Source organism: Pipistrellus hanaki, assembly GCF_964339955.1.
Source record: "Pipistrellus hanaki genome assembly, chromosome: 20".
In the NCBI taxonomy this organism is placed as follows: domain Eukaryota; kingdom Metazoa; phylum Chordata; class Mammalia; order Chiroptera; family Vespertilionidae; genus Pipistrellus; species Pipistrellus hanaki.
The window spans coordinates 13,315,466-13,335,443 of record NC_140522.1 but is presented as its reverse complement, the minus strand read 5'-3'; positions in this window follow the sequence as shown (position 1 = coordinate 13,335,443).

The following is a 19,978-nucleotide window of genomic DNA, read 5'->3' as shown; positions in this document are numbered from 1 at the left end:
GACTGAGCCCACAATGCCCTTACCGGCAATGAAATGGTAACTTCCTGATTCATAGGTTGATGCTCAAACACTGAGCCATACCGCCTAGGTTACATAATGAATGGAGTCCCAAAATTATCCCAGTCTAACAAAGACCACATATATTGTGTCATTTCTTCAAGCTGTCTTTATTCCAGAGGTAACATCCTATCTAAGAAAAGAGTAATATACAAATTGACCCTCACACCAAGACAAGATGGCTGCCCTCATATGGTCAAAGATGGCTGCCCTCATGTGGATACAAGATGGCTACCACATGTTGACCACTATAAGATAGCTTGCAGGGGAGGGCAGTTGTTGGCAGTTAAGGGTGACCAGGCCAGCAGAGGAGGGCAGTTGGGGGAGACCAGGCCAGCAAGGGAAGGCAGTTGGGGGAGGAACCCAGGCCTTCAGGGGAGAGCAGTTGGGAGGGGCTGGGCCTGCAGTGGAAGGCATTGGAGGGGTGTACCAGGCCTGCAATGGAGAACAGTTGGGAGGGACCCAAGCCTGCAAGAGAGGGCTGTTGGGGGTCCAGGCCAGCAGGGGAGGGCAGTGGGAGCCAGCAGTCCTGGATTATTGAGGGATGTCTGACCACCCATTTAGGCCCGATCCCACTAACAGGCTGTCGGACATCCCTCAAGGGGTTCCAGATGGGAGAGGGTGCAGGATGGGCTGAGGGACGCCCTCCACCTCGTGGACAAATTTTGTGCACCAGGCCTCTAGTTTTAAAATAAGGAATGAGGGTTTGGAATTGCTTTGAGAATTAATCTTATACTTACTTTGAAATTAGTTTGAGAGAAGAGAAGGAAAAATGCAAAAAAAAAAAAAAAAAAAAAAAAAAAGATAAAGGTAAAAGAGAAAAGATAAGGGCTTGATATTTTTAAGATGGTAAATGAAAAAGAATGAAAAAAGGGTTTAAACGTAAAAATGATTTTAAAATTATGTCAGCGATTACCAAGGAATATTGGGCAGAAATTGACAAAATTTCTAACTTAGAGTGAGAATGCCCTTCTTAGAGGAATCCAAATGTATCACCTTGATTATTTTTAGTCTCCTGAAAAAGATATGAAATCAGGAACTAGTTCAGACTTACAGATGAATAGAGGTAATACTATTAAAACATCTTTTCACTATAACTAATGTTAACTTTTTGCCATATTTTCTCAGATCCCATTTGAGTATTGGGTACATTAGTATTGTAGAATCCGATTTCTTCTTTTCCATCCCATGTCATTTCTCTCTTGAAGTAATCATCATCCAGAAGTTGGTGTATATTCTTCCCAACCATGTTTTTATATTGGTAATATATATACACCCACTTATGTCTCAGTTATCTATTTCTATACCACAATCTCCCCAAAACGTAGTGACTTTTAAAATATATTTTATTGATTTTTTACAGAGAGGAAGAGAGGGATAGAGAGTTAGAAACATCAATGAGAGAGAATCATCGATCAGCTGCCTCTTGCACACCCCCTACTGGGGATGTGCCCGCAACCAAGGTACATGTCCCTGACCGTAATCGAACCCAGGACCTTTCAGTACACAGGCCGACGCTCTATCCACTGAGCCAAACCACTTTCGGCCATAGTGACTTTTAAAACGTTTAAAGCTACTTATTATTTCTCATGGTTCTGTGTTTGAGGTGTCTCAGTGGGGTGGCTTCCTGCTCCATGCTGTCTATGACTAGCTCACTCAGGTGGCTGCATTCGACTGGGGGCTCAGCAGGGACATTCACATTGGCCTCTCTCCACAGGGCCTCCCAGTCTCACAGCTTCTCTACCACAAGGCAGCTGGCTTTTCAGAGGCAGAAAGCGGGAGCTCCCAGTCCTCTTCAAGGCTTGGCCTCCAATTTGACAGTGTCACATCTGTAACATTCTTTTGGTCTAAGCAAGTCACAAGGCCAACCCCCATTCCAGGGCAGGAGAAAAGAATTTCACCACTTAATGGGAGTAATGGCAAAAAACCATGGCCATCATTAATCCACCATAGTTCATCCTCTGGTCATACGTTAGTGACAGTCCTCTCACATGCAAAATGCACTTACACTGTCCCAGGGACTCCCTAAGGCTTATCCAATACAGCATCCAGTTCGAAACCCTGCCTGAAGCCTAAACAGATGTGACTCTCAGGACAGTTTCTTTAGGTGCAGGTGTGGCACCGTGCAATCTCGTGACTTGCCCATTAGAAAGAGAAGTTTATCGCACCCCATACACACACATTTAAAGGTGAGCTAGGCATAGGCACTCCATTCAAAAAAGTGGAGGCAGTGGAAGGTACATGGCAGTCACTATTCATAGTGACTCTGAATTGTAATACGAGTCCTTCTGAAATCTGGCCAGGGCCCCTACACCCGGGGCGGGACTGGTGCTCTGTTAAGGACCAGTTCTGTTTCCTGGGAATGCTGCTCATTTTTCCTTCGCCATCAGAACATGGGCTCTGCTTGCTGTTGCAGCCGAGTAGATGTCTCTGCTCCTCTCCACCTGTAGAAATTTGGGGGACCAGACACACCTTTTCTCATTCAGTCTCATTCAAGGGCTGGCACATGGCAACCTGAGGGTCAAATCTGGTTTGTGTCTCTTCCACAGTGGCCTGTGAGCTAACAATGGTGTGTATGGTTTTCATTTTTAAAGGGTTATTAACTACAAACCAAAACACACACAAAATAAACAGAAGAATCTGTGGCAGGGACCAGATGTGGCTTGTGAAACTTAAAATATTACCTGTCTGGCCTTTAATAGAAAAGGTTGCTGCCCCCTGACCCTGGCAACACAACTCATTCGCAGTGCAGGCTGGAACGTGCCTCCTCTCAGTCAGTGGACCTCAAAGAAAAGCAACCGGGGGGCTCCACGTGGAATTCTCTTTCCTACATTTATCCGTCAAATGGGCTCCTCTTCTGTGAGGAAGGGGCTGTGCCTCCCATAACTTTCTCCTAGGAAGTGGGGGGTATAATTTTATCCCCCTGAAACTCCTCACAGGAATTGGGAGGTAGCGATTGCCATTAATACAGTTAGTATAGCTCCATTTTGGGCAAAATATGGTTCTTTGCACATATAGACATGTTCCTATGAGTTTAGAAAACAGTTGGAAAGAGTATACAGCAAATTGGTACGTCCATTAACTAAGAGTTGGAATAGGATGGGCCCATAGAATTCCAGTTTTCTATATAATTGTTAAAAGTTGTTCCGATTATGAGTGCTTTTACCTTTCTAGTTTAAAAGCAAACTAATAAAATATTCCTTTTTTGTTACTAGTTAAGTAATTTATTTTTGACTTTTAACCAGATCTTTGGAATTTATTTTCCTGTAAATTGTGAGGCAGCTAGCTCGTCTTTGCCTCCCGTCTTCCCTCGAATTGGTCCAGTGTGATTTACTAAAGAATGAGGTTTTATTCCATTTATTTGAAATTTCAATTCTATCAGTTTCTGGGTCTTCACCTATGCTCCTCTATCTAAATGCAGTGGCTGTTGAGTGGAGAGAATATGTAGCGTTGGAGATGCACTCATCTCTAAATAGCTGCTTGTCTAATGCCCCTTCCTCCTTGCCTATTCTAGGAAGTGTGGTCGTGCTGGCTGCAATTTCTGCATTATTTGGACCTTGAGACCAGCTGGTTGAACACCCTTGAGAAGAAGGTGAGAAGCCTGAAGACCCAGCCAGAGAAGGAAGATGCTATCCTCGAGGCCAAGAAGGTGGGCAACTGCGTTCTCCCTGCTATTTCTTGTTGCAGGGAAGCCAAATGAGTATTAAAATGAGGAATCTTCTGCCTTATGCCAGCAAAGCATTTAATCCCTCAGCAGCTTTCAGTGTTGCCTTCCATTGCTTGAAGTGTTTGTACCATCCTTTATGTTTAGATTAATGATTGACCCACTAACTCAGTCCCCGAGGTGGGTACTTGTTAATTAGTGTATTGTAGATGTCAGGAAAGCACCGCAGTGATTTTCCTGCCTCGTTTTACCAGTCCCTGGACGGAAGGAACTCTGCCTTAAGGCATTAGAAGGATTGTTCTCTTGTTTCTTCATAAAATTATTTTTGCTCCTAAGACACGGCAGTGACTGTATTCACAGTGGCTCCTTCCATGTTATCTTCAGATGTGAAAAGTTGGAGGACAGGGTAGGGAGGGAAGAGTGAGAAGTACGGGATCCTGTCCCAGGAACTTGTCTCAAGGCCCATTTGAATTCCTTGAGGCCAAGAAATGCATCTGATTTTTCTTTCACGATGACTTAATATTTGTTTCTTAAATGAAATAAATTATGAAGACAGTAGAGCTGCTTAAAAAAAAAAAGAGGAAGAGGCTAGGAAGAGGATAGATATGCTTTTGAAATTATAGGGACACATGGTAATTAAGTGGATGCCTGGATTGAAGGTCAGAAGTAAGTCAAAGGTGGTACCTGAATCCCGGGAGCTGGATGCTCTGCTGGAGAAAAGATGTCACTTCTCAGATAAAGGAGCAGAGTGAGAGGTGAAAAGCATGAAAACAATGAAAAGCTTAGTTTAAAAATGAATATTTTCTTAACATGAGAATTAAAACATGTGCATTCTAGAAATACGGAAAATGGAGAAAAGTATAAAACAAACTCTAAGGTAAGTACTTTTAGACATTTTGGCAAATTTCTTCCTTATTATTATTATTATTATTATTATTATTATTAATCCTCACCTGAGGATATTTTTTTTTCATTGCTTTTCAGGGAAAATGGAAGGAGAGAGGGAGTTGAGGGAGAGAAAGAAAGAGAGAGAAAGAAACATCAGTGTGTGAGAGACACACTGATTAGTTGCCTGTTGCACAAGCCCCAAGCAGGGTGGCTGAGGAGTGAACCTGCAACCCAACTAGGTGCCCTGACCAGGAATTGAACCTCGGCTCTTAGGTTCCCAAACTGACCTGTAACCACTGAGAAGCACCTCACAGGGCTCTTCCTAATTATTGTTATTTTTAACGCACGCACTGGAAGGTAGTACGTTATAATAACTGGATCAAACACTTTGAAATCATGAGTCAAGTTGGAATCTTAGCTCTTCTTTTCACCGTATGTACCAGTATGTAGGCTATGTACTTAAGCTCTCTGAACTTCAGTTTTCCCATCTGTAATACTAAATATTATTTAACTCCAAGGTTACTTAGGTTTATGTACACATAAAGTGTGTATACAAAATAGCACCTAGCTTTCTGTATGTGTTACAGAAAACTGAGTACCTATTTTTCAAAATATAATCAACAGTTTGAAATAGTTTTGCTTTATAGTATTGTTTTCTGCTTTCAAACTTTGCATCACACCATGGACATTTTCCCATGTAATTAATAATTACTAAAATTATCTATGAAGTTGTATTGTCATATATCATCTTTTATGCTGAGTTCTCGATTCTATGTATTTTTAATACCATTATGGATATTTTTTAAAATTAATTATTCCTCGTCTTGTTTCTTGGGTAGAAAATGGAATTACTTGTTTAAAAAAATGGACACTTTTGGATCCTTGATACATTTTGCCTCAGTTAAGTGCATTATTTCCCCCTTCCTGACTCCAGTCTCCAGAATGCCTTTTGCAACATCCAGCCGATAATCGCACCGAGATCCAGGAACTTGGCCAGACTCTCATTGATGGTGGAGTAATGGATGAGTTGATAAGTAAGAAACTGGAGGCTTTCAACAGTCAATATGAAGAACTGCGTAGCCTGGTAAGAACTGGGACGTGCATGAGAGTAGATTAGTTGTTTGTGAGACGAAGCTGCCTTCAAGAACTTGTGCCAAGGGGAAAAGCTCATAACCAACATGAACGGGGATGTTGTGGGCTTTGAAATACTACCTGAGGAAGAGTGAACCCAACTCTATGGAGGCAAAACTTGATGATTAAAAAGAAAAAATCTATCTTTGAGATGGTTTCTATTTATGAACTATCTCATTTCCTTTGAATTACATGATGTATGTAAGAATAATTCACATTGTCCTAAAAATACTAGGGAGGGCAGAATTTGACATAAGCTATTATAGGTGGTCTCAGAATCCTCCAAACAACATTTGAGACAGCCACAGCCATTTGCACACTATTTCACACCCCCTAGTTCTTAAATATAATTGTGAGATTTTAAAAATGGATGAAATAATAATGCTATGAGGTTGGCGAAAATGGGGGCAATTCAGAGAAGCTCAAATTGGTAAAACCATTGCTGTAAATGAGTGAAATTAAAGGCAGTTCAAGTAAATGCTCACTTCTTTTCTGACACTCCATTGCTCTGATTAATGACAGAAGGTCCAGGTAAGAATATCTTTTTAAAGGATGATTTTCCTTCCCCAGCTGCTGATTGGCCAGGAACCATTGTCACCTGAATCTCTGGTCACCACGGAAGAAGCCCTTGAGGCTGATGTGCCATACTCTGACGTGGAAAAATTAGAAACCAACATTGGATATATGCAAAAAGTTGTGGAAAAGCATTTGGAATCCTGCGATGATGATGAAAAGGTTGGTTCAAAGTTTTTCAAACTATGATGTTCTTAAGTTTATTCTCTGTTACCTATAGCTTTACATCAATATTGTTTACCCAAACATCTGCCAAACATGACTTTCTGATGTGCAAACATGATTTTCTGATGAGTGTCGATGTAATTGATTTAGTAATGCTTAAAAAATAGACATTGCACTTTCTGACTAAAACAGTGTTATCTGAATGCTAAACCAGCTAGTATTCTTTATGTTTTAACATCAAGTGTGAAATATTTTAAGAAAAACCTGACTTATTTTGTTGTGTATAATTTAGATGAACATATCTTGAGTCATATTTTGTAGGTTAGTTTTCCTCCTTGGGAACTGATGGCAAGTGACCCTATATGCATTTTCCTTTTGAGTCAATGTATTCTTCCTAAACATTCAGATGGATGAGGAGAGAGCCCAGGTTGAGGAAGTTCTCCGGAGAGGAGAACAAATGTTAAATCAACCTATGAAGGAGAACAAAAAACAAGAGATAAGGTTCCAGTTACTGCTTTTAAGAACAAGATATGACAGAACTAAGGTATTGTCATGAGGTTGCTATGAGGTTGGCGAAAATGGGGTAATTCAGAGAGAGCCAAGGTTGAGGAAGTTCTCTGGAGAGGAGAACAAATTTTAAATCAACCTATGGAGAAGAGCAAAAAACAACAGCTCTGGTTCCAGTTACTGCTTTTGAGAACAAGATATGAGAGAACTAAGGTATTGTCATGATGTTGCTATGAGGTTGGCGAAAATGGGGTAATTCAGAGACGATCAAATTGGTAAAACCATTGCTGTAAATGAGTGAAATTAAAGTGAGCTCAAGTAAATGCTCACTTCTTTTCTGACACTCCATTCCTCTGATTAATGACAGAAGGTCTAGTGAAGAATATCCTTTTAAAGGATGATTTTCTTTCCCCAGCTGCTGGTTGGCCAGGAACCATTGTCACCTGAATCTCTGGTCACTAAGGAAGAAACCCTTGAGGCTGACGTTCCTTACTCTGACTTGGAAAAATTCAAAAATGAACTTGACTATTGGCTAAAAGTTGTGGAAAAGCATTTTGAATCCTGCGATGATGAAAAGGTTGGTTCAGAGTTTTTCAAACTATGATGTTCTTAAGTTTATCCTCTGTTAATTATAGCTTTATATCAATATTGTTTACCCTAACATCTGCCAAACATGATTTTCTGATGTGCAAACATGATTTTCTGATGAGTGTCGATGTAATTGATTTAGTAATGCTTAAAAAATAGACATTGCACTTTCTGACTAAAAACAGTGTTATCTGAATGCTAAACCAGCTAGCATTCTTTATGTTTTAACATCAAGAGTGAAATATTTTAAGAAAAACCTGACTTATTTTGTTGTGTATAATTTAGATGAACATATCTTGAGTCATATTTTGTAGGTTAGTTTTCCTCCTTGGGAACTGATGGCAAGTGACCCTATATGCATTTTCCTTTTGAGTCAATGTATTCTTTCTAAACTTTCAGATGGATGAGGAGAGAGCCAAGGTTGAGGAAGTTCTCCGGAGAGGAGAACAAATTTTAAATCAACCTATGGAGAAGAGCAAAAAACAACAGCTCTGGTTCCAGTTACTGCTGTTGAGAACAAGATATGAGAGAACTAAGGTATTGTCATGAGGTTGCTATGAGGTTGGCGAAAATGGGGTAATTCAGAGAGAGCCAAGGTTGAGGAAGTTCTCTGGAGAGGAGAACAAATTTTAAATCAACCTATGGAGAAGAGCAAAAAACAACAGCTCTGGTTCCAGTTACTGCTTTTGAGAACAAGATATGAGAGAACTAAGGTATTGTCATGATGTTGCTATGAGGTTGGCGAAAATGGGGTAATTCAGAGATGATCAAATTGGTAAAACCATTGCTGTAAATGAGTGAAATTAAAGTGAGCTCAAGTAAATGCTCACTTCTTTTCTGACACTCCATTCCTCTGATTAATGACAGAAGGTCTAGTGAAGAATATCCTTTTAAAGGATGATTTTTTTCCCCCAGCTGCTGGTTGGCCAGGAACCATTGTCACCTGAATCTCTGGTCACTAAGGAAGAAACCCTTGAGGCTGACGTTCCTTACTCTGACTTGGAAAAATTCAAAAATGAACTTGACTATTGGCTAAAAGTTGTGGAAAAGCATTTTGAATCCTGCAATGATGATGAAAAGGTTGGTTCAGAGTTTTTCAAACTATGATGTTCTTAAGTTTATCCTCTGTTAATTATAGCTTTACATCAATATTGTTTACCCTAACATCTGCCAAACATGATTTTCTGATGTGCAAACATGATTTTCTGATGAGTGTCGATGTAATTGATTTAGTAATGCTTAAAAAATAGACATTGCGGAGAATCCAAGATGGCTGCTCGGGTAGGCAACTAGCCGCAGCCGCACACAACAATTTTAATAAAATACAACTAAAATATAAAATGGACATTACCCAGAACTACAGGAAAGTCGACTGACTGGAAATCCTACAACGAGAAGCAAGGAGAAAACCAGAAGGAAGCGCGGAGGAGCTGTAAAAGCCCAAGGTACGGAGACACGCGGCGCGCGAGAAGAGGACGGAGCCGGAGAGGAGGGAGGCCGAGTGCCTGGCTGGCGTTCCCTAGCGGAAAGGAGATAAAACTCCGACTGTGCTGGGCCCCTGACTGCTCTGAACCCCAGTTCTGGGCCAGACCCCGGGGACCCAGGCTCAGCCATAGGGAGCTGGGCTGTAAGTCGGAACCCCGGGGTAGCGGAGAAAGGAGGTCCCGGAGGCGCGCACACTGCCCCCAGAGAAGGGACGGTCGGCTGTGCCGCGGGATTGCCCTGACTGGAAGGAGACTGGGGCTCCAGACTGCTGTGAACGCCACCTCCAACTCCACTTCCAACTGAACTGAACCCCAATACTGGGCTCATTGTGGGAGAGCATAGACTGTTTGGCAGCAGGCGAAAATCGAGACCACCTTTCTCTCAGAGGCGCCGGCAGCGAGCACTGAAGGACCCGCATAGGGCGGGGCTGACGGAAGCCAAAGCTGCAGGCTCCACCCTGAAACCCCGTCCCGTCTGTAACTGCGAAATGCGACAACAAAATAGATCACAAACGAAAGAAATGGAGGACAAAAAGCGTCTGGATATAGAGTTCAAATCTACGCTTATAAGGTTTTTCAAGAATTTCCTAGAAAAGATGGATAAGGCCTATGAGGATATGAAAAGAGACCATCCAGAAATGATAAGGGAACAACAAGAAATAAAGAATACATTGTCTGAAATAAAAAATATTCTACAGAGTCCTAAAAACAGAAGGGAAGATCGCAAGAATCAAGTCAAAGATTTGGAACATAAAGAGCCAGAAGACACTCCTCCACAGAAGCTAGAAGGCAAGAGAATCCAGAAAATTGAAGATAATGTAAGAAACCTCTGGGACAACTTCAAGCGAACCAACATCAGAATTATGGGGGTTCCAGAAGATGAGAGAGAGCAAGATATCGAAAACATACTGAAAGAAATAGTGACAGAAAACTTCCCCCACCTGGTGAAAGAATTTGACTTACAAGTCCAGGAAGTGCACAGAACACCAAACAAAAGGAATCCAAACAGGACCACACCGAGACACATCATTATTAAAATTCCAAGAGCAAAAGATAAAGAGAGAATATTAAAAGAAGCAAGAGCAAAGAAGGTAGTAACTTATAAAGGAGCACCTATACGATTGTCAGCTGACTTCTCAACAGAAACCATGCAGGCCAGAAGGGAATGGCAAGAAATATACAAGGTGATGAATAGCAAGAACCTACAGCCAAAAATAAGCTACCCGGCGAAGCTATCACTCAGAATCGAAGGCCAGATAAAGAGCTTCACTAATAAAAAAAAGCTAAAGGAGTTCATCACCACCAAACCAGAATTATATGAATTGCTGGAGGGGGTTCTTTCAGAAGAGAAAGTAAACAAAGATAAAAATTATGAACAACAAATACGTAATTATCAACAAGTGAATCTAAAAACCAAGGAAATTAAAAAAATCTGATGAACAATATTAACTGTTGAATATAATAGAATCAGAGGTATGGAAGGGGAGTGAACTGACGATTCTTGGGGAAAAGGGGAGAGGGGGGCGTGGGAAGAGACTGAACATAAACTGTGCACCTATGGATGAGGACAATGGGGAGAGGGGAAAGGGCAGAGGGTGGGGTGGGAACCTGGTGGAGGAGAGCAATGGTGGGGGGGGTGGGGGGGAAGGAACATTTGTAATAATATGAAAAATAAAAACTTATTTAAAAAAAAAAATAGACATTGCACTTTCTGACTAAAAACAGTGTTATCTGAATGCTAAACCAGCTAGCATTCTTTATGTTTTAACATCAAGAGTGAAATATTTTGAAAAAAACCTGACTTATTTTGTTGTGTATAATTTAGATGAACATATCTTGAGTCATATTTTGTAGGTTAGTTTTCCTCCTTGGGAACTGATGGCAAGTGACCCTATATGCATTTTCCTTTTGAGTAAATGTATTCTTTCTAAACTTTCAGATGGATGAGGAGAGAGCCAAGGTTGAGGAAGTTCTCCGGAGAGGAGAGCAAATTTTAAATCAACCTATGGAGAAGAGCAAAAAACAACAGCTCTGGTTCCAGTTACTGCTGTTGAGAACAAGATATGAGAGAACTAAGGTATTGTCATGAGGTTGCTATGAGGTTGGCGAAAATGGGGTAATTCAGAGAGAGCCAAGGTTGAGGAAGTTCTCTGGAGAGGAGAACAAATTTTAAATCAACCTATGGAGAAGAGCAAAAAACAACAGCTCTGGTTCCAGTTACTGCTTTTGAGAACAAGATATGAGAGAACTAAGGTATTGTCATGATGTTGCTATGAGGTTGGCGAAAATGGGGTAATTCAGAGACGCTCAAATTGGTAAAACCATTGCTGTAAATGAGTGAAATTAAAGTGAGCTCAAGTAAATGCTCACTTCTTTTCTGACACTCCATTCCTCTGATTAATGACAGAAGGTCTAGTGAAGAATATCCTTTTAAAGGATGATTTTCCTTCCCCAGCTGCTGATTGGCCAGGAACCATTGTCACCTGAATCTCTGGTCACTACAGAAGAAACCCTTGAGGCTGATGTTCCTTACTCTGACTTGGAAAAATTCAAAAATGAACTTGACTATTGGCTAAAAGTTGTGGAAAAGCATTTTGAATCCTGCGATGATGATGAAAAGGTTGGTTCAGAGTTTTTCAAACTATGATGTTCTTAAGTTTATCCTCTATTAGTTATAGCTTTACATCAATATTGTTTACCCAAACATCTGCCAGACATGATTTTCTGATGTGCAAACATGATTTTCTGATGAGTGTCGATGTAATTGATTTAGTAATGCTTAAAAAATAGACATTGCACTTTCTGACTAAAAACAGTGTTATCTGAATGCTAAACCAGCTAGCATTCTTTATGTTTTAACATCAAGAGTGAAATATTTTAAGAAAAACCTGACTTATTTTGTTGTGTATAATTTAGATGAACATATCTTGAGTCATATTTTGTAGGTTAGTTTTCCTCCTTGGGAACTGATGGCAAGTGACCCTATATGCATTTTCCTTTTGAGTAAATGTATTCTTTCTAAACTTTCAGATGGATGAGGAGAGAGCCAAGGTTGAGGAAGTTCTCCGGAGAGGAGAGCAAATTTTAAATCAACCTATGGAGAAGAGCAAAAAACAACAGCTCTGGTTCCAGTTACTGCTGTTGAGAACAAGATATGAGAGAACTAAGGTATTGTCATGAGGTTGCTATGAGGTTGGCGAAAATGGGGTAATTCAGAGAGAGCCAAGGTTAAGGAAGTTCTCTGGAGAGGAGAACAAATTTTAAATCAACCTATGGAGAAGAGCAAAAAACAACAGCTCTGGTTCCAGTTACTGCTTTTGAGAACAAGATATGAGAGAACTAAGGTATTGTCATGATGTTGCTATGAGGTTGGCGAAAATGGGGTAATTCAGAGACGCTCAAATTGGTAAAACCATTGCTGTAAATGAGTGAAATTAAAGTGAGCTCAAGTAAATGCTCACTTCTTTTCTGACACTCCATTCCTCTGATTAATGACAGAAGGTCTAGTGAAGAATATCCTTTTAAAGGATGATTTTCCTTCCCCAGCTGCTGATTGGCCAGGAACCATTGTCACCTGAATCTCTGGTCACTACAGAAGAAACCCTTGAGGCTGATGTTCCTTACTCTGACTTGGAAAAATTCGAAAATGAACTTGACTATTGGCTAAAAGTTGTGGAAAAGCATTTTGAATCCTGCGATGATGATGAAAAGGTTGGTTCAGAGTTTTTCAAACTATGATGTTCTTAAGTTTATTCTTTGTTAATTATAGCTTTACATCAATGTTGTTTACCCAAACATCTGCCAGACATGATTTTCTGATGTGCAAACATGATTTTCTGATGAGTTTCGATGTAATTGATTTAGTAATGTTTAAAAATAGACATTGCACTTTCTGACTAAAAACAGTGTTATCTGAATGCTAAACCAGCTAGCATTTTTTATGTTTTAACATCAAGAGTGAAATATTTTAAGAAAAACCTGACTTATTTTGTTGTGTATAATTTAGATGAACATATCTTGAGTCATATTTTGTAGGTTAGTTTTCCTCCTTGGGAACTGATGGCAAGTGACCCTATATGCATTTTCCTTTTGAGTAAATATTCTTTCTAAACTTTCAGATGGATGAGGAGAGAGCCAAGGTTGAGGAAGTTCTCCGGAGAGGAGAACAAATTTTAAATCAACCTATGGAGAAGAGCAAAAAACAACAGCTCTGGTTCCAGTTACTGATTTTGAGAACAAGATATGACAAAGCTAAGGTATTGTGATGTGGAGTGTCTGTGCCACTAAATAACTCAGCCCTTGTCATTAGATGTTTGATATTACACTCTAAACACACCATTTGGAATATTGTATCCTCCATTTTGGTGTGCATCGCTGAACATTTTTTTACTTTTAGGTGGGACAAGAGTCAAAGAAAATAGGGAGCATAAAATCTTATTATTGGGCATCTCTGTTGGATTTCTGATAATGTACTAAATCTTAAGAGAAACCTTCCTTTTTTTTGAGTAGATTCCTACTTTGGATCTTCAGTATATATGGAGTTGCCTGACCATGTCAAAAAAATGTTTAGTTTACAAATAACCAAATTTGGGAAGTTGATAAACTATGATTTATATTCTAGAAAAGCTTCACTACCAGCTCCCTTTTCAATGGCCATAATCCCAGCCACATTATAAATGAGCTGCTGTTCCCCCAAGTTCTGGTATTGTAACACATAAATGCAGAACTCTAGAGTAAACATCTTGTTATTAACTAGATGATTTTAGTCTTGAATTTCGGGTTCATTTAGGAATTATAACCATTTTCAGAGTCACTAACTCAATGAACATGATATTTGTGATCATTTTACTATACTTTTGAACTTACAGAGGAATATCATTTTTCAGAAGCTCAATGTAGAGACACAGTGAAACTATGAAAGAAGCTACCTTAATTCATGAGTAGATGAACTGTGGTTATTTGCAAATAGTAGCCAGCATTTATTAAATTGTAGCAATCTACAAGTAAAAGAATTCAACTCCTTAAGGACAAGTGTGTGGCCCATCACCTTAGTTATTTTGAAAGTTCTGATTAGAGGACACAGAAAATAGAATTATTAGGGCAGATAAGTAGTCCACTCAGTTTAGCTTAGTTTCCTCTGAAGTTTGGGTCTTAGGACCTTTTATTGTCTTATGTAGGATATTCATCTTCTATAATATTGTTCTCCAGCTTTAAGATTGTATATTGGATTACCTGTATGCTATTTTAATCAAAAATACAATTACATTTCTTGTTATGTTATCAATTCTTATTTAACTTAGTTACATTTTTAACAGTGAGGCCCTGAGGTCTTAAATGTAATTGTGAGATTTAAAAATGGGTGAAATAATAATAATATTAAAATGTTTCATTTCATATGGAAGGTTATGATTTGCAGCATGTTCTCCTGTCCTCAGTAACTCAGGAAGGAACCTGTTATGCTTTCCTGTTTGCTAAATGAGTTTCAGTGGCATTGGTCATAAAGTGAAACATTTCTGTTTAAGAGCAGGCTGCAGACGAAAATTAGAATAGAGATTGTTAAGGGTTTGCATAGCAAAGCAGGGCAAAAATATAAAAATTCAAAACATAGTTTTAAAAAATTTGATTCCAAGTATTGTACTTTTCCACAAAATAATCTTGTGGTTTTTTCAGTTAATTGTGGGGATATTTTAAGAGATATACATTGTTATTGTTAATGATTTTACAGGCAATTCCTATTCAACTAGCTTCTGGAATTAAAGCATCACTTCCCCCTGCAGATTATTTGGTTGAGATTAACAAGTTTTTACTTTCTATGGATGATGCTGGATAGCTGATCTGGAAAGATCAATTAGTTATTAACTTTGTAAAGGGGGTTTCAGGGAGACAGATGATGACTTAGATTTGGACATGTCTGAATATCTAATTGCCATGCTGAAAGTATATTTTTGAGAGTCCTTGGCATCTTTAAACTCTGTGTGGTATATGTAACCATTAGAAACCAGGACCCAGGGAGAGAAGCCTGAGTCAATGGTAGAAACCAAAACTCCTACCCTTTAGAATGTTAGCATTTGATGGATGGGCAGATGAGAATGAGCTGGTAAAGGACACTTAGAAGGTCAGAGACAGGTGGGAGGAAAGTCAGGAATACAGACTGTTCAGAGTTCAAGGGAGGGTGTGTGACAGCAATAAAAGTTACAGAGGGCCAGGTCAGCTAAGGAATGGATGGCCTTTTTATTTTTTTTAAATTGATTTCAGAGGTGATGGGAGAGGGAGGGAGAGAGAAGCATCAGTAATGAGAGAGAACCATTGATTGGATGACTGACTCCTGCATGCCCCCTGAGACCAGGAAATGTGCCCTGGCTGGGAAAGGAACCATGATCTGGTTCATAGGATGATGCTCAACCACTGAGCCACACGGTTGGGCTGGATGGAATTTTGATAGTAATGTTGGTGGAGTAGGGGCTTAAGCAAGACTGCGGTGGATAGCAAAGCTGTCATGCAGGGTAACACTTTCTCTTTGGGAAACAAGATCACCTTTATTTATATGGTACTCTTCTCTTTCCACTTGGCCGGATGCTATAGGTATGCAGAGATGTGCCCACTGCACTGAAGGAACGCGGCCAGGAGCCCTGCTCTGTTTCTCAGACAAGAACTGCTGGTAAGATACAGTTTATTCCTTAACCATTTTTTATAAATATAGCAAGACATTATAACTATGACCATCATATATGAATTAGAGAAAACTTTAAACTGAAAAACACAACACAGTTGTGATCTGTTACTCTATTTTCAATTACTTGAAAGGAATGTCTTCTTTAAACCCAACACATACTTGCCTGCAAGGCACTCATGAGAGATAAGCTTTTTGCCTTTCTTGGAAAAACAGCGGGACCTGGTCCCCAAGAGAGCCTGGGAAGGGAAGGGAGGAGGCAAGGTGGGAAACTGAGGACATGTGGTTTTTCAGAAAGTCAGCTATAACCATTACCCAACATGCCCTGGGAGGGGTGTAACTGCATGTAGATCATGACTGAGAACAAAGGATTAGGTATCCCGGAACCAGGTGGGAGATGGGGTTTTAGAAGAGTTCTCCATCCCAGGGAAGCTATTTACTGATAGATGCTAATGATCACTTCTGTGTGGAGGGAAAAGTTTTCTCACTATTTCCTTCTCTCCTTGTCCCCATCAGAGTACGGGTTATGGCACCATAGCTATAACACCGTACCTTGCAAGCTCTCTGAAACACCGTGCCCTGCTCTCTCTCTTGACTCTTACTGGCCCTTTAATTTTGGAATTGGAAATTTCAGTAGATGATTTTGTCAAGATATATGCAAACCTGTTGGGGCTTTTAATTTAAATTGTGCTGAATTTATGGATTGACGCCTTATCTAATATACTGTATGTTAAAGTGGGCTCCAGATGGCTCTAATAATTCAGCTACCTTGTGTAAAACTAAAGACAAACAATCAACCTTCCATCATTAAAACAGAAGACAAGCACAAACAACTGAGAGAGAATAATATATATCCAAGTTTTGAAGAACACAAAAATCTCTAACTGAAAGTTCTGGAAAAACAATCTCCCAGGACAGATTTATGGATCTGATCACCCAAATTTGATAACATCTATATGTTAAAAACAAAACACACATTAAAAATCCTAAAGTAGAAACAGTGTTTTCACCAATATGGCAAGATTCACCGTTCCTATAAAAAAATGAGTTCTTGCAAATAGAAAAGGAAGCAGATAAAGACCACAGTTATAAATTATACTATATTTGGTATACAAACAAAAAAAGTTTGCTCTCACTGATAATAAAAAACAAGTAAATGAGCACAGTGGTGAGCACTGTGTGTTCATCCATTGAGACAGAGTATCATTGGTGTACATCCTGGATGCGGAGTCTACATGTTGCTGTTGCAAATCTAAGTTTTTAACTTTTAAGGAAAATTAGCACTGCTATTTTATTTTGCTAATAAATATTAAATACATTACTTTTATTTTCATGTTTTCTGATCTAGTCATTCTGCTTTAGAAAATTGATACTAAAGTGTTCATCAGAAATAAGTTAAGTACTCTATACAAATGGAAGGAGCCAACTAAGTATCTAGCTATAGGGAAAGAGTTAAGTAACAGGTAGTGAATATATATACATATTAGAGGTCTGGTGCATGAAATTTGTGCGTGGTGGGAGAGTGTCCCTCAGCCCTGCCTGCACCCTTTCCAATCCGGGACCCCTCAGGGGATGTCCCTGTGGGATTGGACCTAAACCCGCGGTCAGACATTTCTCTCACAATCCGGGACTGCTGGCTCGTAACCGCTCACCTGCCTGCCTGCTTGATTACCCCTAACTGCCTCTGCCTGCCTGCCTGATTGCCCCAACCACTCTCTCTTCCCTGACAGCCTGATTGCCCATAACCACTCTCCCTTCCCTGCCAGCCTGATTGACCCTAAGCACCTCTGCCTCAGTGCAGCCACCTTGGCTTTGTCCAGAAGGATGTCTAGAAGACACCCAGTCTAATTAGTATATTACCCATTTATTAGTATAGATATTCTTACTTAGGTATTCACAATGATGTGGATGAAGAATTGGTAATGTTCATATTATAAAGTTAAGTGCTTTACAAGCTCTCTAGAAAACAGAAAACTATGAATAAGTTGGCTTCATAATTAAGGCAAACCGCTTGACAAAATAAAATAGCAGAGCTAATTTTCTCACAGTTGGTGTATTTCTTACTATATCTTCTTTTGGTGTCAGTGTTAGTTACTTTTGAGTTATTGCTGCCCTAGAATATTGTATAACTGGGTGTTTAATTGGCTTTACAGCTACCAAAGATACTGTTGGAAATACCATTGCCACTTCCATATGAAGAAATAAAAAACTCTCACCATTTTTTAACCTAATCTAAATTTTATATAAGCACACAGATGCATGTTAACATTGCCCCACTACAGTCAGAATATCCTGTTGACTGTGTACTTTGCTACATTTTTTATTTCAGCTCACCCTGCTCCCCTAAAGGTGGTGCTAGCATCCTCTGCTTCAGAGCCTCCTGCTCAGGCTCCTCCTACTTCGGAAATTTCAGTACCTGATGATCTGGATAAAATGACAACAGAACTAGCTGACTGGCTGATATTGATCAACCAGATGCTGGAGTCCAACATTGTCACTGTTGGGGATGTGGGAGAGATCAATAAGACGATTTCCAGAATGAAAGTAGGTTCACAGGGTAGAGGTTTGTCATGGCAACACCTCCGCACACGGGTAGACATGATCTGTCTGGCTGCCTTTTGTTTGTCCTGAACTCTGGGAGATTGAGCTTTAAGAACTTCTTTATCTGCCAAACAGCCATCCCAGACTAGCTGGTAAGAGTCCAGATTTTCTTGCATTTGTGCTGTTTTGGTAAGATCACCTTTACCACGTGAGTTGTAGACTCAGTGTATATTTTCACATCTGAAACTGAGATTGTAAATCTAGTCCCATCAGTACAATGTAAACTAGTGTTACAGTTAATGCCTAGTATGATGTATGATAATTTCCTGAAGTGCCTTTTCAACTTCTGCTTTATAATGAGATAATTTGTTTAATTGCTGACATTAGAAGTGAGAATGCCTGACCATCATTTTATATATATATATATATATATATATATATATATATATATATATATATATATATATATATATAATATGCCATGTTAATTTGGCATAATATATATATATATATATTATGCCATGTTAATGTTATATATATATAACATTATATATATATATATATATATATATATATATATATATATATATATATTATGCCATGTTAATTTGTAAGGTTTTATTTTTCCATATTCAATGTGTGCTGCCTTCTGGGCTTGTGTGCTGTATAGAGAATGGAGATAAGGCACAGAATATACTAAATACAAATTGACAAATTTGGAATGAATCATTAAGTAATGACAGTGATTGCTAACTGTTATTAAGTGCTTAATGTGTGTTGGGCACTTTTGTAAGTAATCTACATGTTTACTTCCTTAACTACCTTTTGAGATAGTTACCACATGTATCCCAGATTACATATATGCCCGGCTATGATGGAGGCACTTAATGTGTGCAAGTAGATGGTCTCTGCACAGAACAGAGTGTAATAACAGGCATAGGCAGGTGCATATGACGGGATAGGGGAGCCTGGGTGAAGAAGAGAGTTACTGCCACAGCGATGGAAGGCAGACAATGTAGGATTTTCACATGTAGGAACAAGTAAATGGCATCGCTGGTCTGGGGAGCAGAGAGAATAAAGACATGAGGTGGGGGAGCATGGAGGGTGAGGGATATGGGGATCATCATTTGTGCGGCAAAGAAATGCAGTAGGAAGTGAGATAGCAAGGGCGGCTTGAGTTCACGCTGATGGAGCTTGCAGGCCACGCGGAGCCCTTTGGACTTTTCATCTGCAAGCCATGGGCACGTGTTTTTACTCCTTTTCTTTTTTACATTGTGGCTGGAGACTGATGATAACAATGATCTCTCAAGCAGGAACAATGGGAATAGTGCAAGAGATGCTTAATACAAAGAAAACAGCCTTTCTGGGCTGCTAAGACCATGCTGTCACAATTAGCAGAGATTCGGAATAGTAGACGTGAAATGTAGATGAGGGTTTGATTGATTCAGTTTCGAGTGTGTTGTGTTGAGAGGTTCTTAGGCCATTTGGAAAGAAATGATCAGCATTCATTGCAATGTCTCTCTGGGCCCCGGATTGGAAGTTGTGAATAATCCATTTAGAAATAACATTTGACACTGCAGGAGTAATTGGAGTCTGCGAAATTAGTGAATTCCGAAAGAGGAAGCGCTGGGAGAGAATCTTTGCCATGCCATTTGCACCTATTGGAAATAGTCTTTAGGGCTATTAGTTCCATAGTTGAAACACACCATT